The following is a 27,059-nucleotide window of genomic DNA, read 5'->3' on the forward strand; positions in this document are numbered from 1 at the left end:
TCTCTCTCTCTCTCTCTCTCTCTCTCTCTCTCTCTCTCTCTCTCTCCTCTCTCTGTCTCTCTCTGTCTCTCTCTCTCTCTTTCACCAAGGAAAACTAGTGACTTCATTAGGAACTGGTACTGTACCTGTGCATTCCTGTGACCATGGTGATTCTCGGCTTGTTGTTTCTACTGCTGCACTCAAAGCTCTATTTGGATAGTAGGTAACTCTGTGTGTGTGTGTGTGTGTGTGTGTGTGTGTGTGTGTGTATTTGTTTAAAAGCTTAGAAATCGGACTACCCAGGTACAAAATTGGGTCTCTGCCACTTAACATGTGACCTGGGTAATGTCTATGTCTCAGGAGGAGTGTTTTCATCCTCTGTGCAATAGATGTACCAAACTGTCAGTTACTTAGCAGATCTGAGACAGTATAATAAATACACTGATGGAATATAATAAAGACTTCATAAAATGGAGGCATCATAATATCTGAAATTAAACAATGCTACATAGTTATAGTAAAAATTGCATGCTGCTGGCACAAAAACAGGCATTTAGTGTGTGTGTGTGTGTGTGTGTTGTGTAGAAAATAAAAGAAAAAGGTGTGAAAAAAGGAATCTAAAATAGAGGAGGGGTAGACAAAAGAGGGTAATAGAAAAGATGTGTTTTGAAAGTAAACCAGAGGACTGTTTGGGAGGGGGCAGAGGACCAGTTATAGAGGGCCAGGGAATGATGAGTAAGCTCAATATGTTTCATATACATATATATGAAAACATCACAGTGAACTCATTTCTTTGTAAGATGACCAAAACTCAACTTTTGAAAAATGTAATGTGTTGTTTTTATTGTGTCATTCACCATTGTCTGCTGCTTCCAGTGTAATGCTAGGCATACAGCAGACCATGTTATTACTGCTCATGAATGAAATCATATCCAAGACCAATACAATCCTACACATACTCCTAACAAGAGTTGGCATATACTGACTTATCTGCTTAATTTAAAACACTTTACATTAGATTTATTAAATATCACTGAAGGAAGGAACTAGAGGCATGGGAAAGAATCACTATATGCAGTGGCTAAAGTGACAAAAGGAGCCGAGAGTAGGCCCATGCAGGGAGTAACCCTCTTATCAAACTTCCCTCTCATGTATGTTAGTTTAAAGTCATCTGCATATGCGATGTCACCACGCCAATTATGTCTCAAAACATGATTAAAGTCACCAAGTTGAATGAGAAAACAATACATTTGTTATTTAATTTCCAATAGTTGATCTATAAAATGTGCTGACAACGTCTATTTCCATGATGATCACTCCATAATTCTATACTCCTCAGTAATGACCTCATGGTGGGCATCTTCCAACTCAACCCATGTTCATCTACCAAGGTTTTCTCCTGCCCAGGCGCTCCAACCATTTGATGTTCAGTGACTACCTAGAACAGTGCTTACACAGCCTATCAATCACCATAAACTAGGTAGTTATAAACAACAGATATTTGTTCTCTCATAGGAGGCTAGAAGTCCAAAATCTAGACAGTGAGAGAGACAGTTTCTTCTAAAAGCTGTAGAGGAGAATCAGCTTTGTGTCTCTGAAGTAGCTCCTTCCAGTAGACACACCATTCCAATCTCCACCCTCTCCTCACCTGGCATTTCTTGTTCATCAGTGTCTTCAAATCTTCCTTGATGTGAGTCTTAATTCAGCTCCTTTTACAAGAACTAGTGCCACTGCATGAGTCCATGCTCTTCCCATTTACCCCCATCTTAACCTGACTACTTCTACAAAGAAGTTTCTTCCAACTATGTTTGCTGGTCTGAGAAGATAGACATGAGCAGATCTTTTCAAAGGGCACAGAGCATTCTACAATAGTACCCTTTAGGACTGGAGAAACAAAAGCTAACACTCACATGCACATGACTTCAATTCACCTTTCAATCTTTCATTACTCGTGTAAACCTAACCACAATCAAGTACCAGTGTTCTTCTCCACCTTGCAAACTAGGGATAAAGTGACTTCCCAAGGTCACCCAGTTGTCTAAGGTTTTTTTAAAAGACATTTTATTATTTTCAAGTATGAGCACATGTATGTTGTGTGTACATGTAAGTGTGTGCCAGCACACATACATGTGTGCATGTACATGTGTACACATGCAGGTAAATATGCATGTTAGTACAACACATGTGTGCATGTACATGTGTACACATGCAGGTAAATATGCATGTTAGTACAACTTTCAAAAGGTAAAAAAAAAATGAATGTCAGCTGGGTTTATATGTGTTAGATACCTGAAATGGTGCTAGGAAACAAATTCAAGTTTTCTATATGAGAAGTATATTCTTGTGTTCTTAACTGTAAAGCCATCTCTCCAACCCCAATACAGCTGTCTCTTGACCACAAGGCTATACTGTCTCATATAGGTCATAGATGAGACTAGGCTGATTAAGTGATGCTTAGTAGAGAAGCACAAAGCAAACTGGGAGTCTAGAGGAGGCTGAGACTGCTCTGGTTATGGTTATTTGAATTGAGGTGTTATCTCACCCGTTGTTAGGTGAGAAGTGCCGAGTGTCAGAAGCAGAACTGATGGTAGAGGGGGTGGGGGTGGGGTTAAAATTTTCCAAAGATACAAAGCTACAGGTCAAGTTTGCCAAAGTCTGCTCTAGTGCAGAATAAGATATAAGCAGATAATAACTACATAATGTGTTACAATGTGTCATAAACTCATGGAGAAGCTATAGGAATTATTACAGGAAAATGGAACTTGCCATTTTACAATTTCCCCATGCATGTATATTTCCATACACCAATCAGAGTACGTTATCTTGAGAGGGTGTTCCATTTGTTTGTTTGTTTGTTCATCCCTAACAGGCTTTTGCTGGGTTTCATGCACATAGAGCAGGGCACCCAGCAAAGGCAACTATAAAGGACACTGGCTCAACCAAGAATGTGAAGAAACATGATGCTGTGACCCCTGTCCTTTAAACACTTGACTTTCCCAGCTGGTTGACACCACCAGGAGACACTAGTTAAGCTCATAGTTGCTAAGCACACCCTTCTCTTAAAGTTTCAGATGTTCCAGAGTTCTAGTGGCGCACCTGTTTCCTCAGAGAGTGTGGACTAAATTTGGGGGTACGTGACCCATCAGGCAGACAGTGTTTGGCAGCTACAGGCTTAGGATCTCAGTTCAACTTTCAGAGCCTATGGTTCTTCCCCCTGGTTTGCCCCACTATTACTTGTATATATGTTTTCTCTCTGTCATAATCTGCTTTTCAACCTTCCTTCCTACACCATATGAGACATAGAAGACCTGAAAGCTGCTGGTCTTCACACAGATGGACTCACCTCTGTTTCTAGCCTTGAGTCTCACCTGAGTATTTCTCTGCAGTCTGGCCCAGTGCCTATGGAACCTCCACTTACTTCCAACAGCATTACTGGAAGCCTTCAGTAGAGACAACATGATCTGTCTTGAACCTATATCCCAAAGCTTCAGCTGATGTCAACTTCTGTAGCAATAGCAGATCTACTTTCTTGCCTCCCAACCAAGGATATTCCTTCTCTTACAAGCCCTCTAACTTTCCACTTAAAGGAGTTTTACACCACAGAGAAAACCCTGTACAAAGTGAAGATTAGACAGTGGGTTCCATGCAAGGGAGAGAAATATATGGCTCTGCTGGCCAGGAACCAGAAAAGAAATTATTTCTTCCTTTTTCTATTCTCCCTGCATTTCATTTCTGTTGTTCCATTTGTTTAGAGCTTACTTTGCTTCCACAAATATAATAGGTCCATTGGGGATGGACGGTGTCTAATTATGTGCTGTTTGCAAAGTCTGGAACATTACAGTTCTCAATGAACACATTATTATTATGATTATTGTTATGATCTATCGTAACAATAATTGCAACTCAGTGCAGATTTCTCTACACTTCAGGCTACATGGGGATTTACGAATATACTCATGGTCCCCTGGATATCCCTAAATGCCCTGGATAAGGATCTAAATTTATGAGGTGCATGTCTGAGCTATACCTCTAGACCTATAGAGACTGGAAGGTATTTATCTCTTAGCCACAAGGGGAGCAGACCAGGAGACCTTCTGCTTCCATGCAGAAACAGTGAATAAGAACTAAGCAGTGATCAGAACAGATAAAGAATGGAGGGATTGTATTATAACACATGTTGGTTCACCCCCACCCACCTGAGACAGTAAAGACCACCGTTAGAGCTGACCCAGTGGCAAAAAACCTGTTCAAGCAATGATAAGAAAAATCATTTACTGGGCACATTAATTTAAGTTGTGGGAGCTGAGCTCTCCCTAGGTTGCCCATTGGATAAATGCTGTCAGGATATGCTGTGAGCTCTTCCAATGAGATGTAATAATTGAATTTGTTTTCATTTAATTTGGAGGGCCTTTAATTAAAAGCCAGGCTTGTGTGTGCAGAGAGATAAAGCCAGGCACACCGAGAATGGGGGTAATTTAGGTGCTGAATGCTGTAATTAATTGTAAATTCAGAGGTCAGGAGACTGGCATTATCTTTGGGAAATCAGCACAGGGAGCTGGCCATCCGGCTGGAATAGGGTCTGAAGTAGCGGAAACGTACGCTTAAGTGATTTTTTGAAAACTTAATCGCAATTACAGAACAGTGCGGAGGTTAATTTGCAAAGTTCATTAATCAGAGGCATAAATACATCAGTGATCACCTGATGGAAGAGATCCTGGAATGTTGTTTTCCAGCCATGATTTCCAAAACTCAGCTTGGGAAATGATGTACACTCCATCCTGTGACTATTCTTGCCTGCCTTCATCATCAAGCAGTTTAGAAACATATTTCTCCCCTCTTGGTAGAAGCTGAAGCCTAACAGCAAAGATTACTTCTGGATAATACAAAGATATCTTAGTCTAATGATGCTTGCATGACGAATAAGCCCAGAATACTTTTTAGGGTATTCTATTAGTGACCTAGAAAGCAATACCCAGAGGTAGTATCAGAAGACAAAGCTTGAATTAATGTCCAATTTTAATCCCTAGAGTGATGCTCTGAGGATTAACCAGAGTCACCAATCTTCAGATTCTAGTGTATTTCATGATATAAGGCAATAAAGGTCAATATGTGTGCTTCCATGTGAGTTTTCCCCTTGAAAAATGATAGTCCATTAGATGTATATTTTGTGCTTCAGAAAGCATCATGATGGGAGTATGTCCCAGCATGCAATGGTGGAGGTGATAGAAGCCTGCTACCTTCCAGCCCTCTTTGCAGGAACAGAGATGAGATCAGGGTCATTCCCCACCATAGCTAGAGCTTGGGAACTCACATGTGTTTAGCTCTCGATATTCAGAAGACAATGGTTCTCGAACACAAATGGTCACAACTATCTCTGCTCAGGCTTATTTCTGGATGTCTACCACTTTTCATTCCCTATCTCTCAAAGTTCTAATTGCCTACCACAGGAGAGGATTTCACAGGTCAGAAAATTACCTTAGAGAAAGGGAGCCGGATCAGATTGCTTGGGGCACTTCTTAAACACATAGAAGTTTTCATCTTTCCCAAGACCTCCTGAACCAGGGCCTCAAGGATCTTAAATCTAGGTAATAATTCTGAAACACCCTGAATCACTGCTTCACCAGCCAAACAAAGCTCAGAACTTCTCCAGCCTCTTCAGCACCACGAGTGGGTGGATTTCTAGAAGCTGAACACCTGCTGTGTGCCTGGCAGTTTGCAATCCTAGAATGTAATCATGGCCTCTGAGGGCTGGAAACTTTAATGCCTCCACTTCTCTGCCATTGAACAACCCATCTGTGTCTCTGCCAACCACTCCCTATCCTCTGCTCAGGTTTGATTTTGTTTTTTGCCCACCTACAGACTCTCTCTATGTCCCTGGCACACGTTGGACAGAGAAACACACAGCAAGAAGATCAAAAGAAACTAATGTAGATTGCCAACAGAAGGAGGCAGTGACCCTCCATAAGAGGAAGCAGCAGAAGATCTGCATCACAGATGGTGAAACTGGGGTGTAGACACAGTTGCAGCAACAGAGAGCTCTGTTCTGGAGCCAGGGCTCTTTGGTCATAAAACAGTGCTCTGCGGGCTTATGCTGGGGATCTCTCAGGCCTAAGCGATGAGTTCAGAAAACTCAACAGACAAAGCAAAAACGTGATTACGAGGCGGTGGAAGAAAATCTTTGGAGGGATGAGAATGCTGATATTACCATGAAGAATATTTGCTCAATGATTAGAAACTAAAAGCACCTTGTCTCTGGATGGGAGATTCAAGCAACAGAATTTCTCTAATACAATCTCTAAGCACAATAATGATTCCTACTTCTGAGATCTAGTTATGAGCTACATACTTTAGGTTGTTATGCACATTATCTATGTCAGTGGCTTTTGACCTTACAAATGTTACAAGCCTTTAATAGAGTTCCTCATGATCCCAACCATAAAATTCTTTCATTGCTACTTCATAACTATGATTTTGCAACTGTTACAAATCTTCATGTCAATATTGGATATGCAAGTATCTGATATCCAACTTTAGAGAGGCTGGGGACCCACAAGATGAGATCTGCTGATCTATTGGTTTTCGTTTATTTATTTTAATTTAGTGTGTGGGTATGTGTACATTCTCTCTCTCTCTCTCTCTCTCTCTCTCTCTCTCTCTCTCTCTCTCTCTGTGTGTGTGTGTGTGTGTGTGTGTGTGTGTGTGTGTGTGTGTGTGTGTGTAGAACATGGTGCAAGTATGTAAGGCAAAGGGGATCAGCTCTTTTCTTCCACCATGTGGATTCTGGTGACTGAATTCAGGTCATCAGACTTGGTGACAAATGTTTTAACCACCTGAATTATCTTGCTGGCCTGAATTTTTCTGTCATCTGTAAAAGATATAACTGGTCACAATTTATAGTTCAGATATCAGATGGGGAGAGTTACTCTGGATCATATCAATAGTAAGAGACTTGAGCCCATTCAAAACAAGGATGATACTTTACATTAAAGGCTTAGTCATCAGTTAAGCATCAGTAGATACTACATACAGTGCTAAGAGCTCTATGCCCCATAGGCATTGAATAAAGCCTTGGGGCTGAAGAGATGGCTCAAGGGTTAAGAATACTTGTTGCTTCTCTTGCTCTTGCTTTCTTGAACCCTCTGTCACCTCACCCCTTTCCTCTTCCCTCCCCCCCCCCATGTGCTCATGGCCAGCCTCTACTTTTTTATTCTCTTTCTCTTTCTGCCTCTACCACCCTCTTAAATCCCCTCACCATGCCCTGAATAAACTCTATTCTATACTATAAAAAAAAGAGAATACCTGTTGCTTTTGCAGAGGACCTGGGTTCAGTTCCCAGCATCCACATGATGGTTCACAACTCCAGTTCTAAGAGATGCAACTGGGCACCAGAAACATAAGTGATGTATGTACAGACAGACAGACAGACAGACAGACAGGCAGGCAGGCAAAACACTCACATAAAATAAAATGAATTAATCTTTAAAGAAAAAAATTTCTTGCCTTGGGGACTTGACAGTCTAGTCAGAGAGATGGAAAACATCACACTATGTGAGTCCCATAATCATGAGAAATGTCCTCTACTCTGAGAACATGTAGGTATGCCATCAATCTGTAAACAAAAGATGGGCAGAGATAGGTCAAGAAAAGATGTGCGGAGGATGAAGTAGTGATGAAGAATAAGGCCAAATGAGAAGACAGATCATGTCAAGCCTCCAGGATAACACTTAAAGCCATGATGCTCTAATGTGATGCTCAGGATCCTATGCCTGGGATCAACAGGGCTTACTTACAGCCTATGAAAGCCAGCCCACAGTGTTACACTGGACAACATATGAACAAGCATGCATTGGTTGCATGGTCTTAAAGTTCCTATTTGAGGTCTGTGTGGTTAAACACTTACTCAGAACTCATCTGACAACCTGAATCCCCCAGTGAACTGCTTTTCTTGTGACTATTACTGGAGAGAGGCAGGGCAGGAGATACCCCTACACTTAGCTGCTTTAAGGAGCCATGCTTTCAGGATGTCTTTTTCTCTAGGTTGTAATTGCTTGCTTGAGAAGGGTTACAAGGTTGTGAGGCATGCATTGGCTTCCCTTGCTGTCTGGCTCTATTTTGGGAAGTGGTTTAGACATTGAGGGTGGGGGAATGGGCTTTTCCTTCTCCCCTTGAGTGAAAGCATACATATGTTAAAGGGGAAAATTCTCATTTCCATTGGCTCTTTTTATGTTGCTGGGAGACAAAGCAAGCAGTAACAAGTCTCCAAATGGGCTCTAAAAAAGAAATATATTTTAAATAAAGCCCTAAAGCAGAAAACATCACTTGGCGATTTGTTGTGTGTTCTGATTCGCCTCTGCCTGCTGCCAGGAAAGGCTTTGTGAAGTAAAGCAGTAATTCATAAAAAGCTCCAACTTAACTTTAGAAATAATGGGACTACTCATCCCTTGACCTACACTAATAATGTCCTTTCAAATCCAGTCACGGTCCCCTATAGTTAGCCAGTTTTCATTCTCCCCTCCAGCATTCTTACACTTAAATCTCCCTTGGTTATACCTACAGCTGGTTGAAGGCTGAAATACTGCCCTGAGGAATTAAATATTTAATCAAGGGAGTAGTAGATGAAGGCTAAGTTAAAGATGCTGTAACTGAGGCATACATAGTAAACTCCCAAGCTTGGAGAGAAGATGCAGGGTCCTCAGATGTCAAGAACTAAAGAGGGCATGGGAAATAGTTGTAGATGGTGGGAAAGATATACTAGAGAACTCAGGGGTAGGGGTAGGGTGGGACTTAATGTGATTTAACATTTATAAAGCACGTATAATCTTTGGTCCACATCTGAACTTTTGAAGCAAAGCTCACAACCACTCTTTGACCCTGCCATTATTTTAAAGGGGTGCCCGATGAGCCAAACTCAAGACATTCCTTTCTGAGCTTGCCTTGGAAAGCATCATTGGGGACCAGTGGAGTCCTCAAAGGAATTGTCAAGAGAAGGGAGCCAGGCCAGGGGCACCCAGAAGTTACAGGAAAGGAACCATTAAGATGGGATGCAGTTAACCAGGCATGATTGGCACTTGCTGTTGATAAAAGCTTCACTCCTTAAATTGTATTTGGGCCCTATTACCCCTTAATCTCAGTAGTAGTTTTGGTAGTTTTTGTTAACAGCAATGTATTGTGCTCACATATATTGTTTTATGTTACTATCACAAACCCAAGAGGTATTGGGCAGATATTATATTATTGCCCACCAATTTATCAATGAAGAAATGGCAGGTTCCATGAGTATAGCCCAGAATGAAGCTCAAAGCTTATCAAATCCTTCGTTTTCCCATGCTTCTTTGGTAGGAAAGAATAAGAATGTGCACCTCCACTCAACCGTAGGCTTTTCATGTTATCTCCAAGTACATCCATCAGTGTAAGATGAAAGGAAAGGACAAGGTTTCGTTCCTCACACAAAAAGGTTCAGTGAACATGAACACCTCTCACTTTGAATGTCATCAAAGCATCTGCATACCTGTAACCCCTCTAGATGTATCTTCCCATTTAGTAAAAGACACTCTGACTCCAGGTGAAAATACACACCATATTTCAGTTGGCTAGTTCGAAAAAGAAGAAATAAAGGCAGAATCCCCCAGGGATGTATATGAGGAGTCCACAGGAATGAGGGATATATTCCAAGATATGAGGTCCTGAGTACTGTTACCATTCACAGACCCAAAGGATTTATCATTCCTGGAACAATGACCTAGAAAGAGCTCTTAGAAAGACCCAGTTAGCAGAAGGAGAAACATGGTCTTTGTTGAAGAATGCCACCACCGTCCCACAGCTTACCTAAGAAATAGAGACAGGGATGGAAATACTCAAATCTTATTTTCTTCTTTCAGACTTCCACTACCATTTTTCACTGGCCAAGATCATTCAGAAACCATACTAGGTCAGAGGCCGCATTGCTCTGGGTGATATACTCAGCCATAGATGTCAAGATGTCTAAAAAGAAACCTTCAAGGTGGTCACACTTTTTTTTAATTTCACAATGGAACCTACAGTCTAAACCTTGTTGTAGTACATTTTCTACAAATAACAAGGGTTCTGGTTACCACAAGCCAGGAAAAGAAGAAAAGAAAAAAAAAAAAAAAAAAAAACCAAAAGCCAATGAATCTACACCCTCTCTCCACACAGCCTTCCATACTCGTCTACTGTTTGTGTTTTCTAGATACTTCAGCCTCAATTTAGGAGGGAAAATGCTAAACAGAATGTTGGAAATAAGAAATAGCTGGGGAGTTCTGTCTGGGACTGTAAAACGTGTTACATGGCTGATTGTGATACTCAGAATAAAATGTTCTAAAGTTGCAAATTTGACTTGATTTGAGGAGTACCATAGACTATTCTTGATCAAATATATGATTTTTCTTCCTTTGTCCTTAATAGTCTGCAGCTATTCTTGGAGGCCATGGCTTTTACTGAGGTAGAATATGACTTAGAATCATAATCACATAGCTTTTGTGACACAGTTGAGCCATAGACTGTCAATAGAGAGCAGGGGACTCCAAGCAAATGTTTAGGATGGTCAAATTCTAAACATGGTGGGATCTGAAGAAGGCAGTGATGACGGGGGAGAATTTGAGAGTATAGAGAGTTGCACTGACTGACAAGATATTGTAGGCCTCTCTGGAGATCTGTAGAAACCCTAGCCATCTAAGAGCAGGGGTGGGGAAGGGTTTGGTACAGTAGCCATAGGAGAATATTGGAGCTCAAAGTCTTCTTTCCTAATTTTGTCAATGTCATTTGCACATGGAAAGAAAACTGAGTATATTTGCCTGTTCATAGTGGGTCTTCCTTAGCTGAAGCAGGACCAAACACTGGGTGTGCAGACTTCCTTTCCTCCTTTTTTCTCCTTGACTCCAAGCCTGGGGACTTGTCCAGCAAGGAGAGCTAACTCTCTTCTGCTAGAACTGTGCTTAATTAAACATTTTAATTAAAACCTACGAGAGTGATTGTGCCTGTCGGGTGTGAAAGGAAAACTAATAAAGTTCTATTCATCCAGTCCAAGGACATGCCACTGGGGACAGAGAGCAGAGGGACTGAGCACTGGAAGGTGCTTCTCCCAAGCCTGAAATAGGCAGGGAGAATTGGCCCAGTCCTTCTCTCCTCCTCCTAAATGAATGTGTTAGCTTAGAAGTGTGGCTGTTTTAAAGAACCTAACCATAGTTATTCACATTCATTCATGTGTTTTCCTTCCAACAGCTGTCTCCCTCTAACCTACATGCACCAAGTACATTGTTCCTTGCTGAGGGACTGGGCCCTGGGTTGAGAAAATCATAGCATCAGTGTGCTGATCATGGTCAACAGTCAGCCTACAGAAGCCTCTGTGATTGACAGTGGGAGCTCTCACCCTCTGTTCTAGTGAATCTTGGCTTCAGTAGAGGTTTGAGGTTTGTGTAGAGTTTTCAAAAGGCTGTTGCTCTCCTGAAGCTGAAAGCAGGGAGAAAGACATTGGGAGAAAACCTCTCACACACCACTTTGCCTACATACAGTGATTCTTTCCTGCATATAGTCAGCATGCAAAGAGCTATTCTTAGCTGTGTGGCCATGTGTGTTGGTCTTCAGTTACAGTGTTAACAAAAGAAACTCGATGACTGTCCTTGGTTTACAGTTGTTTCACAGAAGCATAAGTAGATCTGGCCCTGTAGGCTTATAACTTCATCTAAAGCTACAGACTTTAGGAAAAAAATGATTTTGTCTTTAACAGCTCCCCAAGAAACCTAGTTAACATCTGGGGATCAAGAATTGCCAGTCCCTGGATTTTCTTTGTCTCATCAGCATAAATATTTGAGCAGACTGCATCATTTAAAAGCACTTCCCTCTGTTACCATTTACCCCAGGATTCTCTGTACCTTCCACCCCTTGCTGACTGTGACATTCTGACCTTGGAGAGTTTTCTTCAAAACTACAGACATAGAATAGGGCCACAGGACTGACATCAGTTCCTAGAAGTTACCAGAATATAAAGAGTAAAACTTGGTGCACAGCATGGGGATCTTCTTGAAATTCTCTTAGCAATTCAATTGGACAAGAAGATGTAAAGAGGGGGATGGAGTCAGAAGGAGCAACCCTTCTCCATCTGATCATATGAGTAATAAAGAAAGCTACAAAAATACTGAGTTAAATTGTATAGACCTGAGAGGAGCCCAAGTTTTCATATTTCAAGTCAAACTTTAAGTCACTACAGAGCAATAAAGGCATATTATCCAACAACCAAGCCAGTGTTTGGATTGAGCCACCAAAATGGAGGCAAGAGCTACTGTCCAGTGAACACAGAAGAGTAGTCCACTAAGGATTTTTGTGTCTTATTTTCCAGAATCCATAAATATATTCAATTACATTTTGGCAAAAGGGGCTTTGCAGATGTGGTCAAGGGTAAGATCCTAAGATGAGGATCTTTGATCATTCAAGTAATCTCAGTGTAATCACGCCAATCCTTAAGTTAATACAAATTCCACAGGCTGAGTCCAAGTGGTGACACACTGTGGAATGGATGCTCATTTGCTTCCCTGAGATATACAAACCAGGGTGTAAAGAGAGGAGTCAGGCCTCTAGGAGCTTCTGGTGAATTTGAAGTGATAGCAAGAAGGAAATTGAAAGCCCCTATCTTAAATCGATGGCAAGCTGAATTCTTGCAATGAAAAAAAGTGATCCTCCATAAAGAACATAGGGTTGTCTATGCTTTAATTTTATCACAGTGAAACCTATATGAGACTTTTAGCCATCAGATAATATATTTGTGGTTTTTTTGAAGTCACTAAATATAATTTTTTGGCACATAGCATACCATAAAACTAATACACTATCCATCTGTTGGCCATTCAAAGATAAGAAAATACTCTTTCATTGTAATAAAATATAGTCTCATTCCTTCTACTATTTTCTATGATTTATTAACTATGTAGAGAAGAGACAGAAAAGAGAGAGAGAGAGAGAGAGAGAGAGAGAGAGAGAGAGAGAGAGAGAAGAGTATGCATGCCAAACTTTCACAATAATCATTTCACTCCCTTTAATAGACTTTTATGCTTCACATTTCTTGGCAGGAATGAAAAGCCCCTATAAGCTGTCCTTGCTCAGTTGTCCAGTCCATCTGTCACTAAGTCTCTGCAATCAACCTCACAAGAAGGAAATGGATGAATGAAGCCAGAGAACTCTGTGAGGTCAAGTGGCGAGAGACACAGAACAGGTTGTGCATCGGGAGGTGTGGCTGGGGCATAGAAAAAACTGCACAGACCTCCAAAATGGGCAGAAAAGGATGATGGTGTGAAGAGGTGGGAGTGAATAGGAAAATAGCTGAACTTACCAAAGATTAAAGATTCTGCTGGCTAACAATTGACTTTGCTTTACAATACCACCCACAAATTCCAGCCTCTCAGGTGCCCTCCTAAAGACCTCTTTGCACAGACTTGGGGTTCATGCCACTCTTGTCAGGCTGCAGTGTTCTATTTTTTTCCTTTGGTTGCCATGACAAATATTGTACATTGGCATTTAAATGATAATAATGTACTCTTTTATACTTCTAGAAAACTTTAAGATCAAGATATCAGCCAAGTGGGCCCTTCTGAAGCCCCTGTTCTTGACTTACATGTGGCTTCCTTCTTGTCACGTATACACGTTGTCACCCTTCAGTCTGTGTGCATATAACCATTTTACCTTACTTTTTTAAAGGTCATATCTCCTAATACTTTATAGCCAAATGCTAGAATTAGGACATGAATATGAAAATTTTCTTTTACTTTTTCCTTTTTAAAAATTTATTCTTTGAGAATTTTATGTAATATATTTTATCTTATTTTTTCTTGTCCCCCAACTCGTTCTAGGTTCTCCCCTTATTCTCTCCAACTTCATGTTCTTTTTCTCTCTCTTAAAACAAAAACACAAACAAAAAGGAACAATACACTAAAAGAAACATAGTGTTTGTTCTGTGTTAGACAACTGTACTTGAGCATGGGGCCCACCCCAGAGTGTGGTTGATATACCTAGTGTCACTCCATGAAAGAAAACTGACTTTCCCCCTAGAAGTAATCACCTGCAAATAGTTTATTGGCTATTGATGGATATTTCTACCTACTTCCCCTGCTACTTGCAGGAATTTTTGTGTCTGGTTTGAGCTTATGCAAGCTCTCACAGTCTGTGAATTTGTAAGTACATCAGCTCTGTTGTGTCTGGAAAATGGTATTCCCTTAAAATTGTTTGCCACTCCTGGTTTAGATCTTACAATCTTTGCACCCTGTCTTCCAAATATAGCCCTAAGAGTTGAGGTGAGGCTTGTGATAAAGACATCCCATTCAGGGCTGGGAAGTCTAATGACAAAGTCTACCATGTTGTCCATTGTGGGGTTCAGGGTTAATCAACATCTATTACAAGAAACAGCTTTTCTGATGAGGTTTGAAAGATGCCTGGATCTATGAGTAGAGTAATAATAAGTCATTAGTTATGTTTTATTGCTAAGACATACACATTTTATGAAGATGTGATTTAGACCACAGATCTCAGAGCTTTGCTCATTTTGTTTTGTGTTTAATGAAAAAGGTCTTCAAAATGGCTAAGTCTTTTAAGTGTTTAAATTGAAACTAGCTCTGTTAATTTCTGTGTTTTCATTGTACATCACTGCACATAAACCACTAGTAGTAACTAAAGTTTCATTTATTTTCCTAATCAAACATTCAAAGCTCAAGGTCTCACTCTTTTACTAATTACTGGATTGATTTGCTCGGCCACTAGAGAAAGGTCATGTATCTTATATCTACTAGATATTTTGCATGGGTCAAGTATACTTTCACTGATTATTGGATTTATTTGCTTAGCCACTAGAGAAAGGTCCTGTATCTTATATTTTACTAGACATTTTGCATGGGCCGGCCATGTCAAATATTTTCATCTTTTTTTCTAAACTTTTCTGTAGAGATCTTGTTTCCCCATTTATATAGTTAACTTCATTTAAAACAATCTCAATGGTTTAGATTCCTTCAGATGTTGCCCACAGGAGAAGCCTAGTAATAACAGGTATATCATATGGACACACTGTGCTCCAAGATTCCTAGACTATCCACCTTAAACCTAGATCCAGTGGGGAACTTTAAGACCTGTGTCTTTCTTGTTCTGCATAAAACTAGCCAGTAAATAAGCACTCTTTTTGTAACAAGGAGCAACAAAAGCATGGAAAAATGAAGACTATTACCCTAATCCTCTCCATCTTACAGGAAATCAGCCCAAAGGACAAGATAATATATAGGCTGAAAAAATGGAGTTGGAGAAGAGAAATGGCATGTATCGTTGTAGCAGTTATTTTTGGGTAGATGGGACCAAAATACCTGAAGAACAACTTAAGTCTTGTAGGATGCATTTTATTTCAAGTCTCAGAAGTGTCAATCCATCATGCAGGAGTGGTTCAGTGCAGGTTTACATCATGTCAGCCAGAGGGAAGAGAAAAGAGGACACAGGAAAAGACCAGGGCATGTCCCCAAGGACATGCCTCAGTGGCATACTTCTTGCATCTAGACCATACCTCCTACTCTGATATATCTCATTAATGTCATCATTTTATGAACCCATTAAGAAATTAACACCTTCATGAGGTCACAGCCCTCGGGAACAAACCATCTCTGGAAACAGCATCCCAGACATATGACAGTGGTATGTCTTAATAATCCCATAAGACCTCTCAAGCCACTCTAGTTATCAATAGATTAGCTATCAGAATTACATATCTGAAATAGAACTATTATGTCAGTAACAATATCTAGCTTAGTCTTTCCAGCAATTCTAAAAAGCTGCAGAGTCACTATGTCAACTTTATAGATGAGGAAACTGACCTATACAGAGGTTCTATAGTTCGCGTAGGATCACAGAGCTAGCAAGTCATTGAGAGCAAAGGATTGCCTTATCTGGCTGGCATCAATGGGGGGGGGGGGCATTGGTCCTGTGAAGGCTCAGTGCTCTAGCATAGGGGAATGCTAGGGCAGTGAGGTGGGAGTGGGTAGGTGGGGGAGCACCCTCATAGAAGCAGGGGGCAGAGGGATGGGATAGAGGGTTTGTGGAGAGGAAACCAGGAAAGGGGGATAACATTTGTAATATAAATAAATAGCCAATGAAATAAAATAACCAATGAAAGAAAAGAGAGATCAGTAATGTAAACTCCACGTCTTTATTGGCTGGGCATTAGGAAGGATACTACACATAGAATATTCCTTACTTGGAACATAGATAATACTTAATGTGAACAAAATTTGTACCAGTGCTGACATGGATCTAGAGAAAGGACTAGGTCACTTTTCCTCAATAAACTAGACAAAATTTGAGCTGTTCTTCAAGATGTAAACACAATATCCTCTGTAGAAAAGCTATAGGAAGAATGATCTCAGCAGATAGAACTGCCTGAAGAAGGTGTAGGGCCTAGGAAGAATGCCATCTCTGCGTGCAGTGAGAACCTGGAATCCAGAAAAGGAGGAGGAGACACCAAGGCCAAGCTCCGCACTTTGGACTTAGTGGGGCACATGGTTTTCACCTAATAGTTGTGGTGAACTGTGCATTAAATGCCAGAGCAACACCTGGATGCCCTAAGAGATTCCTGGAGGGAGGTCCAGTTATAGCCAACATCTAGATTTGACTTCGTGCAAGCTTCTGAATTGAACACAGAGAACAAAACCCAAAAGTTACCTTAGAAGTAACATAATTGGAGGTCAATGGGTGAGTTTTAAAATCAAGGAAGGTGGAGTGTTAAATGATTTCTCTGTTTCTAGCATGTGTGGCTGAAGAAAGATTTGGGAGAGAGTAGATATTCTTGCCTTTGAATGTGTGGAGTGCCCAGCATTTGCTGCCTTGCTCTCAGAAGTAAAGTCCCTGAGATCACTTTGCTAGAGTTTCATCGTCAGACTTATCAGAGAGAATTTAAAATTTCGGGAATTATATAAACTAAAGATTAAATAAACACTGTTGTTGTTAAAAATCAAAGTACGTAAACTTTGAATTAGACTAATTGCACTTTAAAAGTCAGTGACTCCTCAACAGCTACCACTACTTCCTAATTATCTTACCACACTTCATCCTCCCTGTGTTTTTTCAAGTCATGTATGATTTCTCCAGGAGATGAAATTTTCTATAAGGAGATGACTCTGTATCCTTTACAAGTCCTATTGTGCAGAATCAAACTGAGAGCCTTAATGCTCATTGATACAATTAAGAAAGACAGAGAGAAAATGTCAGCAATAGAGATTAAATGTAAGGGTCCAGTAATTACTACATCATGAACAACACAGAAATTATGTAAATGTGCATCTAGTGTTCAAAAACCATTGCGTGACCCAGCAAAGAAGTTGTTCACGGTTATCATACAAAGTTCTGACACACATTCTCATTTCCATTTCATCTTTGTGTAAATGAAGGTGTCAATCACTGTCCATGTCAGCACTACACTCATTCATGATAGAGTGACACTGGCGATAAGGTCTTTGCAAAAACCAAACTATTTTTCCAGAATCAATTAACTTTATTGAATTTGCAAGACCACTTTATAGTCATTATTTGTAAATCATGTGCAATACATCTTGTGCCTTAGCTTATTTTGTGTTGCTTTAACAAAATATCTGAGGTTTATGCTTTATACAGCAAAGCAGATTCTTTAGTTCACAGTTCTGAAGGTCTGAGAGCATTGACCAGGTATCTGCTGGCAAAACAGAAGCCAAGCAAATGTGAAGCGAGAGTCACAGGGAGGGGCCAGGCTTATCTATGAAAGCCCATCCTCAGTAGAACCAATCAAGGCCCAAGAGATCTTACTTAGTTTCTTATGAATGGAGTACACATGACCTTGCATTAGACCTTGACTCATAAACATCTCATCACTTTAACATTGCCATAATGGGCAGCTAACTTTTTTCCCCCATTAACTTAAGGTTTTGTTTTGTTTTTTGTGTGTTGTTGTTGCTGTCATTATAAGTTAATTAAATTTCTCTCTTGTTTCCTTCTAAGCTCTCCTACAGAGATAATTTTGGTTACTATTATTATTATTATTATTATTATTATTATTTGGTTATTTTATTTATTTACATTTTAAATGTTGTCCTCTTCCCAGTCTCCCCTCTACAACACCCCCAGTCCATCCCCTGCCCCCTTTGCCTCTAAGAGAGTGCTCACCCACCCACCCTTTCCTGCCTCACCCCTCTAGCATCCTCCTATACTGGGACAACAAGCCTCCACAGAACCAAGGGCCACCCCTCCCACTGATGCCAGATAAGGTCATCCTCTGCTACATACGCAGTTGGAGCCATGGGCCCATCCATGTATATAACTCTTTGGTTGGTGGTTTAGTCCCTGGGAGCTCTGGGAGAGGGAGGATGTCTGGTTAGTTGATATTGTTGTTCTTCCTATGGGTTTGCCCCTTAGTTCCTTCAGTCCTTCCCCTAACTCTTCCATTGGAGTCCCCAGGCTCAGTCTGATGGTTGGCTATGAGATCTTTTTAAAACAGAAATATTATTAGACTGTATTCTCCTTTTAATCAAAGGTGTAGGGGCACAGGGCTGCTTAGGAGTAACCACAGCAGCTGACTGTGATTTGCCTCATGCTCTAGCGGAGGCATAGTTTTGACAACTACAGATAATTTCTGTGATTATGTGACATTTGGAGTTTTTGTCACAGAGTGCATAAATGGTAGGGCCCTGAGAGGTGGGTTGGGTAGTTGGTGGTCATTCAGGGATATTGTTTGCAGTTTGTTAGTAGTCATGCTCAAGGAAGAAACAAAAGGAAAGAAATTAGATTCAGGGATTTCTCCTGTGTGTCTTCCCTTATCCTCCTTTCTTTCCTATCTAGTGGTAGGAAGAGAAACTGGGGCAGATAAAGAATAGGAAAAAGGACCCACAAAGTAGCAAAAGACTGGCTATATATGTCCTCCCATATATTCTTGCCCACTCTCCTCCAAATTTATGACCTTGTTTTTTAACTAATTGTTATCCCAACACACACACACACACAGAAAGAGAGAGAGAGAGAGAGAGAGAGAGAGAGAGAGAGAGAGAGAGAGAGAGAGAGAGAGATTCCTAAATATAACATTTTTAGTTCATATCATGCTACCTGGATGCATATTTTCAGGGTTGCCTATTTGGCATTGGATGACCAAATGGTGTACTCTTCCCACAAGCTTTTAACTTAACACAAACGTTGGAGGATGCCAACACATTTGAACTGGGTATCTTTTATGTGAACCATAACCTCTCCTAGATATCCTTTGCTCTTTTATATCTTTAGGTCTCCAGAATGAGAGTGGACACTTTTTAACTAGGGATTGTTCATAATACTGATATATATTACATGAGTCAATTTTTTAGTTTGTTTTCATTACTTTTTTTGTATGTGTTTCATCTTTAAAACTTTTGTTATTGTCTTTCTGGCCTTAACAACTTCTCCTAATTTAGATACATCTGCAAATGTCATTAACATGCTATTTACTCCCTCATTAACATTGAAACATTATCATTTATCATTATCTTGGTAATGATCATGGGATTAAGGGTGTAAGAGCCTAAGGAAGTTTTGCTTTTAATCAGCAAGTTGAAAAAGATGAGTCTAGACAGGCAATAAAATGTATATCAGGGCTTGTGGACTAGGTCTACAGAGCAACTAAAATTTAGCCTTCAAGTTGAAATTCAATAACCTCCAACATAGTATTGTTTCAAGCCAAGGAACATAGGGAGGTCTCATACCAGGGTAATATTGGTGTGTCCTGGCAGCCACAAGGAGTTCTATTTTTATCAGTGTCCAATGAGCCTTCAAGGAAAACAGTAAAAGAAATCACAGCGGCTGCTAATTGGTGTTGAAAATAAGATCTTTGATCCAGGTATTGGAATAAGGAGAAAAGAGCTGCATGAGCTCAGAAAACTAGATCCAAGGGTGCTGTGGGCTCTGGCTTTCATCTTGAGATCCTGCTTGGTTGTCTGAAGGCAAGTATAATTTACAGCAACAGGTCACTGCTTCCCAAATCTTCCCCAATAAATGTCCTTTTAGTAAACACACACACACACACACACACACACACACACACACACACTTGAATGCACATACGAGAGGGGGTGGGGAGGGAGGAGGGAGAGGGGAAAGCAGAGGGAGATAGAACTATACTAATAGCCCTTCCTTGTAAGGGAAAGAGCGAGGTGCTCTTGGAAACAAGGTAAGAGTATGGCTATCCAAACGGACCTCATGCTGTTGAACCTTAGCAGAGAAGAATGAGATGGACTTCCACCAAAGAGGGAAATTCAACCAAACAGCACCAAGGGAAGACTAGGGCATCATTTGGGGAATCATAAGAAGTAGAAAGGGACTTGTGTTTGCTTTTCACTATGTTCTTAATGAAACAAATTTGAGTAGATTAAGAAAACATTTTAGCCGGGTGGTGGTGGCGCACGCCTTTAATCTCAGCACTCGGGAGGCAGAGGCAGGAGGATTTCTGAGTTCGAGGCTAGCCTGGTCTACAGAGTAAGTTCCAGGACAGCCAGGACTACACAGAGAAACTCTGTCTCGAAAAAACAAAACAAAACAAAAAACAAAAAAAACAAAAACAAAAAAAAAGAAAGAAAAAAGAAAGAAAGAAAACGTTTTAATATAGATTTAAGCACAAATATATGAGAGATGGCTTGGAACTTGAGATAAAGAACAACAGTATGTGAATAAGAGGAATATAGGCTTTCCAAGAAGGGTTACTTACTATTCAGTCTTGGTGGAGTTCAGATATATAACATAAATTGTTAGTTTTACACATTGCTTTTTCTTCCTCAATCCTCACACAAACTATAGAGTTGAGATTGTTAGCTCAGCTACTGAAAGGAAAATGGGAACCATTGAATGCTAGGACCCAGTCATTCACTGTTATGGTGTTGCAGATCTAAATGAGCCCTTTATTTATCAAACCTTGGCGTTCTTCCTTATGTGTAGGAAGTCACAACCTACCCTACAGTGCTTCCTGCTATGGGTGTCAACTCTTTTCCAGCTAAGTCTACAAGCACCCTGGAAGGAACAGCCATAGGCCAGCTTTATTGGAGCCTCCCTAAATTCTTGATTCCAGGAATAATAATAATAATAATAATAATAATAATAATAATAATAATAATAACTACTTTTAGCTTAAGCTCCTAACTGGGAGAAGGAAGAAGTGTGTTACAGAGCAAAAGAAAACTTACACTGCCTTCTCTAACCAACAGTATACAACAGTTGCAGCAGCAGGATTGACTGAAGAGGAATGAGGGAGATTAAGTATTTTGGACTGAATGATTAAGCCATGCTCATTTATAATAATACACCCGTTACTTATGAACTCAACATCCAGAAAAAAGACTTTTACAATAATCCATATGTAATTAATCATGTGACATCACTATCCTACCTCCTTTACTATCACTAGTGGAAGAAGTCTCATGCTACCTCCATATTAAAAATTAAACATACTGACACATTTTTTTCACATATATGGGCATTGATGTTGTGCCAGGCCTTCCTATTCTGAACACGGTGACACCTGGAACATTTAAACATCCTTCTAGTGCACATTTACTTAAATCTGGGGACATAGAGACCTAAGGAGTTGAATTAGTGAGTTAAACTTATAATGTTTTCATGGTAATTACTTTTTAAAAATTTATATTACATTTTTATTTCATTAGGGTAGCATATATGCCATGGCACATGTGTGGGAGTCAGAGAACAATTTGTGGATATCAGTTCCTTCTTTTCCCTGGGTAACTCCCAGGAATTGGACTCAGGTCATAAGATCTGATCTCACAAATTCTTGCTTGTTGAGTCATCTCACTGGCCCACGAACACTTTCAACGTTTGTGTGTGTGTGTGTGTGTGTGTGTGTGTATTCTAAAATATTCTCCCATATTTTTTAGAATCGGTTTCAAAGTTTATAATTTTCCCACTCTTGTGTATCTAATCCATATGAGTTATTTGGGTCATCCTGTAAGAAGTCTTAATATCCTTAAAATAAGGATTTTAATGTCATACTTTTGAGCTGTTTTTATGTTCCCCATGTCTGGTATCAAAACTCCATGTGTAGGTTTGTTCCTTGTCCATCTCTCATCATTTGTCTATCATTTGTGTTCCTGGTTGAACGGCATATTTTGGCAATCCACTTCCTCAGCCTCACAGGTGCTGGGATTACAGGACTGAGCCACTACAGCTACTGTGTCTCAGCAAGCCCTATTTTCTTATATTTTCTTGTAAATCTTAGTACAGAGGACAAGCTTGTCATTGTGTTTCACTTCATCCAGCTGTGGCCTTTAGTCAAATATACAGTTAAAATGACCTATTAAATACCCCATTGGGATTTTGAATGAATTTTATTGAACATCTAGACAAGTCCGAGATTTTAAATCAATGTAATATTGCTTTTTAGCATGAACATGGTATGTGCTTCCAATTAGTTTTGGCTTCTTCATTGTTACTAAATAAAGTTCAGAACACTTTTTCTATAGATATAGTTTTGCCGTGAAAGAGCATCTGATACCTTGAACATGTGTCAGTATCTGCTGTTCTAGTGCCCCTCCACACTTGTGCCTTGGTCGTCTTCCTGCTAATTGTTCTGGACCTTCTATGCAGACAGTTGTATCTTCTATGCATAATCTTTATGTATTCCACTCATAATTCATGCATCTCTAACTTCTTAATTCTTTTCTCTTTACACTGAAACTATCAATGCAATTTTGACAATCAGCTTCTTGATAACCATTAAGTTTATATCAAATGTGTCAAACTTTTCTCACATGGCACCATATTCACTCTGTAATTTCTGTTTGTCTGTTTTATGTCCTAGGCATTTATAATGGGTTGTTTTTATATCCTAAGCCCCCCAAATATCTGGCTAAATATTATTACAATCTCTGAGAATGTATTTTTGGTGACAGTTACATTAATTTGATAAAACAGATGCTAGTAACATTAATTTTGAGTAAAGCAGACTGCCTATGATAACTTGAGCTGGCCACATCCAATCAACTAAAAGCCCAGAACAAAAGAATTATCCTCCACTGATCAAGAGAGAATTTTTCAGTAGACTGCATTCAGTCGCCATACTGATATCAGCTTGTCCTGTTCCTCTAGCCTGCTGGCCTGCCGTGAAGATTTTGAGTTTTCTAGCCTCTACAACTTCATGAGCGCATTCTATATAAGAAATCATAGGTGTTACAGTCATGTGTCTATATAAGCTGTATTCCCAGTATTACATGTTTTCTCATATGCATTGTTGGCCCTAAAGGGTCTATTGTTAATTCCACTCCTCTGTATACTTTTAATGTTTCAATTGTTTACGGCTCAATGTTCTTAAATGTCATTATGTTTATAACTGTGACTTTTTTTCTATCTTTTGCTTGACATTCCTTGAGTCATTTGTCTTAAATAATTTTTATTGATTTTTAATTTCAAATATGTATCCCCTCAAATATTTTCTCCTCTTTATTCTCAAAAAAAAAAAAAATGTGCCATTGTTGAGATCTTTATTTTCCAGATGTGACTACGGCTCTATCCTTCTATTATTTGGCCTCTCTTCTGTATTGAAGAATTGTGTGGTATGCTGCTACAATGAGTCAAGTGATTCCTCAATTATAGCATTCTACTTCTCCCTTCTGCTTTTTAAAAACTTGGCTATTATAGTATCATATTCAATATTCTTCTTAATCCTTTTTCTGTTTTCTTAGGTTTAACTCAATTGCTATTATTCCCTGTGTTTTCAGCTTGTCAAAGTAATTTTAATTTTTCACTTTTGCTATTGGAAAACTACTTTGTAAGACAGAGTCTGATAAATTTTTTTTAAACAATCATACTTTCCAATATGCATGACCTCCTTTCCTTGGGGGGGCTTCAGGTAGTCAGGACCAGGCTACTGGAAAAGGCCGGACCAACAAATTCAGCCTCAGAGGCTCTGGTGGAAAGAGAAGATACCATAGAAAACCAGTTTACACACACACACACACACACACACACACACACACACACACAACTCCATTGAGAACAAACTTTTGGCTGAATGGAAAAGTCACATAATGGGAAAAACAAAGTTTAAATTTTAATGAACAGTGTTTGTTTTTATCATTCCCTAATAACACATTGCCCCAGTAAAGGGATATGAATTCTTGTACCTGTATTGTGGGAGTACCTGCTACAAACAAATGTAGTAAGATGGAAACGTGAAGGGTTCCCTAATCTTTTTTTCGATTGTATCCCTGCAAATCGATGCTAATCTGTCTTTCCGCTTTGGCCACAAATACCTTGCATAAAATCACCACTGCAATCCTGTCTTATCTGCCATCATTACTAAGGGAGATCTTGGGAGAGCTGCCTGTAGACACTCAGTCAGTGTCTTGCTGGCACTATTAAATGCTTTTTAAAACAATTATGTCACTGGCAACCTCAAAAATCACAAAAATTCTCAAATCTCTTCATTTCTCTAACATGTTGATGATCTATTGATAGTAGACACAACCTATCAAACTACAAGATGTCTTCATCTGTTTTGTGCTGTTGCAAGTTGCCCGATTTTGGATAACTTGGAAGTAAAGAGATTTGACTTACTGAAGGTAGCAGCTGAAGGGCTTAGAAAGTATAGTGCTAGCATATGGTAAGGACCGATAGCTTTCTGATAACTAGAGGAGAAGCAGAAAGTCTACAGGTAGATATGTAGAAAGCAATGAGTTAAATGGCTGGCCTCCTTTCAACTGCAGCCTTTCACTAGAAAACTCACATACTCCTACCAGATCTGAAACACCACCCAAGACATAATTAGTCCATTCCAATGCCCTGGGACCTAGTGAATCTCCACCAGATCCACTTCTTACAGGTTCTATTTGCTACATAGAGGACAAGATTCCAACACTCAAATCATTAAACTACACCCAAAGTAGAGCAGAAAAACAAACAGGTCTTTTTTTGAAGCAGAAAATATTCTTAATCCAGCTATTACAATTCTGAGTTGTACACATATGAAGTGTGAGTCTCAAGAAAGACAATCAAATCCACTGAGGTGGCTGAGGGCAGAGCCCTGACAGAGACAAAAGGCAATGGGCTATGATCTGTGTGCTTTCACCTCTTCTCTTCTCTCTCTAGGGACACTCTAGCCGTCCTCGTGTTTTCCAAAGATATTACTCACATCCTCAGGAGTGCTCCAGAGTTGTGAAATGGACTTTTATTGTCTTATAAATGTCACCTCTCCATTTCTCTCTCTCCCCCAAACTTGTAGGCCTTTGTCTTCAATACTAAGTTATCAACCCTGGGTCATTTCACTTGTCTCTTTCTGGAGTTGTTCCATCTTATAATTTTGTCCTTTGTTTCAGAAATTAGAATTTTAAGCAGAAGAAATGTAGTTGTGATGGCTTCGTCCTTGGTAATGCCACCTGTTGACTACAGGGCTGTGGTTGCCAACAGTGGAACTGGGCAATATTGCCCTTCCCAGCTGACAATGTACCTTCAGACAATGGACATCTTGAGAATGCTGCAGTCCTGCCAATATGGGTCATAAAAATTTTTTCCAAGGTAGAGAAGAGAATGATGCATGAGGAATCCTGAAAGGCTTTTTGTATCTCATAGAATTCTTCACAGAAATAGACAAAGAATCCTAAATTCATAATGAACAACAAAAGACCCTTGACAGGCAAAGAAATCCTGAGTAAAACAAACAATGCCTGAGTGATTGAATGCCAAGTTTCAAGCTATATCACAGATCTAAACTAATAAAAACAGCACAGTATTGGCACAAATCCAGACATGATGAGCAAGGGAACAAACTACAAGACCCAAACATGAATGTATGTAGTCATCTGATATTTGACAAAGATGCCAAAAATACACACTAACATCTTCAAGAAATGGTGCTGAGAAAATTGGATGTCCATGTGTGGAAGAATAAATTTAGATCCATATATATCATTCTGCACAAAATCAACCCCAACTAGATCCAAGACCTCTCTGTGAACTCCAAAACAATGAGATTGCCAGAAAGCAACATGCTAAGTTCCCTACACAGTATAGGTACAGGGAAGGACTTTCTCAGTAGAACTCATTTGCTTAGCGTCAAAGCCAATGATTGACAAATTGGACCTCATGAAACTCAATAGCTTTGTACAGCAAATAATAATAATAATAATAATAATAATAATAATAATAATAATAATAATAAAGAGGGTGAAAGCCTGGGACAGAGTATTTAACAGCTATGCATTTGATGGAAGATGAACATCCAGAATTTACAAAGAACTCCAAATAAAAGAATCAAAAAACCAAAAAACAACTTAACCTAAAAATGGTCCAAAATCTGAACAGAGAATTCTCAATAGAAGAACTAACAATGGCTAAGGAATAGCTTCACAAGTGTTCAGTCTCTCTAGCCATTAGGGGAATGGATACTAACACTATGTTGAAAATTCGTGCATCCACTCAGAATGGCTAAAACAAAACAACAAAAACAACCCAGACAAACAGCCACCAACAACAAACCAACTGATGGAAAAGATGTTGCAGACATGGAAACAAAAGGCAAATATTCTTTACCATTGTGAGACTGCAAATTAAGGACTCAAACCTGTGCATCAGCTATGGAAATGATTGAGGAAAATTCCCTTAAGCCTGAAAGTAGCTCTAACATACCAAAAGGACTTAATATCTTACCGCAGAGAAACTCGCTCAGCAACATCTGTTGCCCCTCTACTTACAACAGCTAGGAAATAGAAACAAGCATCCTTCAACTGATAAATGGATTTTAAAAAATGGCATATGTATGTTAAATGTATGTGCATGGTACATACATACAATATGATACATATATACAATAAGATACTAATCAGCTGTAAAGAAAAATGAAATTATTAAATTGTAGGTAAATGGATGGGTTTTATTGTATTTTTTATTTTAATTTTTGTTCTTTACATACATTATATCCCAACTGTAGTTTCCCTACCTGCCATCCTCCCAGTGCCAGTCCCTCTCTGTTTCCCTTCAAATAAAAAAAAAATAAAAAGCAAACAAACAAACAAACAAAAAAACAAGAACAGGCCTCCCAGCTATATTAACCAAAT

At 39.5% G+C, this 27,059-nt stretch overlaps 1 protein-coding gene and 1 long non-coding RNA gene across 2 annotated transcripts in view; one reads left to right on the forward strand and one right to left on the reverse strand.

Moving 5' to 3' along the window:
* Positions 1 to 26,869, forward strand: LOC143443390 (uncharacterized). Its single transcript, XR_013112344.1, has 3 exons — positions 1 to 202; positions 13,059 to 13,201; positions 25,323 to 26,869. It is a non-coding gene; the product is annotated as an uncharacterized LOC143443390 (long non-coding RNA).
* The window catches only part of Opcml (opioid binding protein/cell adhesion molecule like), a 1,093,816-nt gene that overhangs the window by 955,459 nt on the left and 111,298 nt on the right, over positions 1 to 27,059 (reverse strand). The gene's annotated exons all lie outside the window — the stretch shown is intronic.

Source organism: Arvicanthis niloticus, chromosome 8, assembly GCF_011762505.2.
Source record: "Arvicanthis niloticus isolate mArvNil1 chromosome 8, mArvNil1.pat.X, whole genome shotgun sequence".
Lineage (NCBI taxonomy): Eukaryota > Metazoa > Chordata > Mammalia > Rodentia > Muridae > Arvicanthis > Arvicanthis niloticus.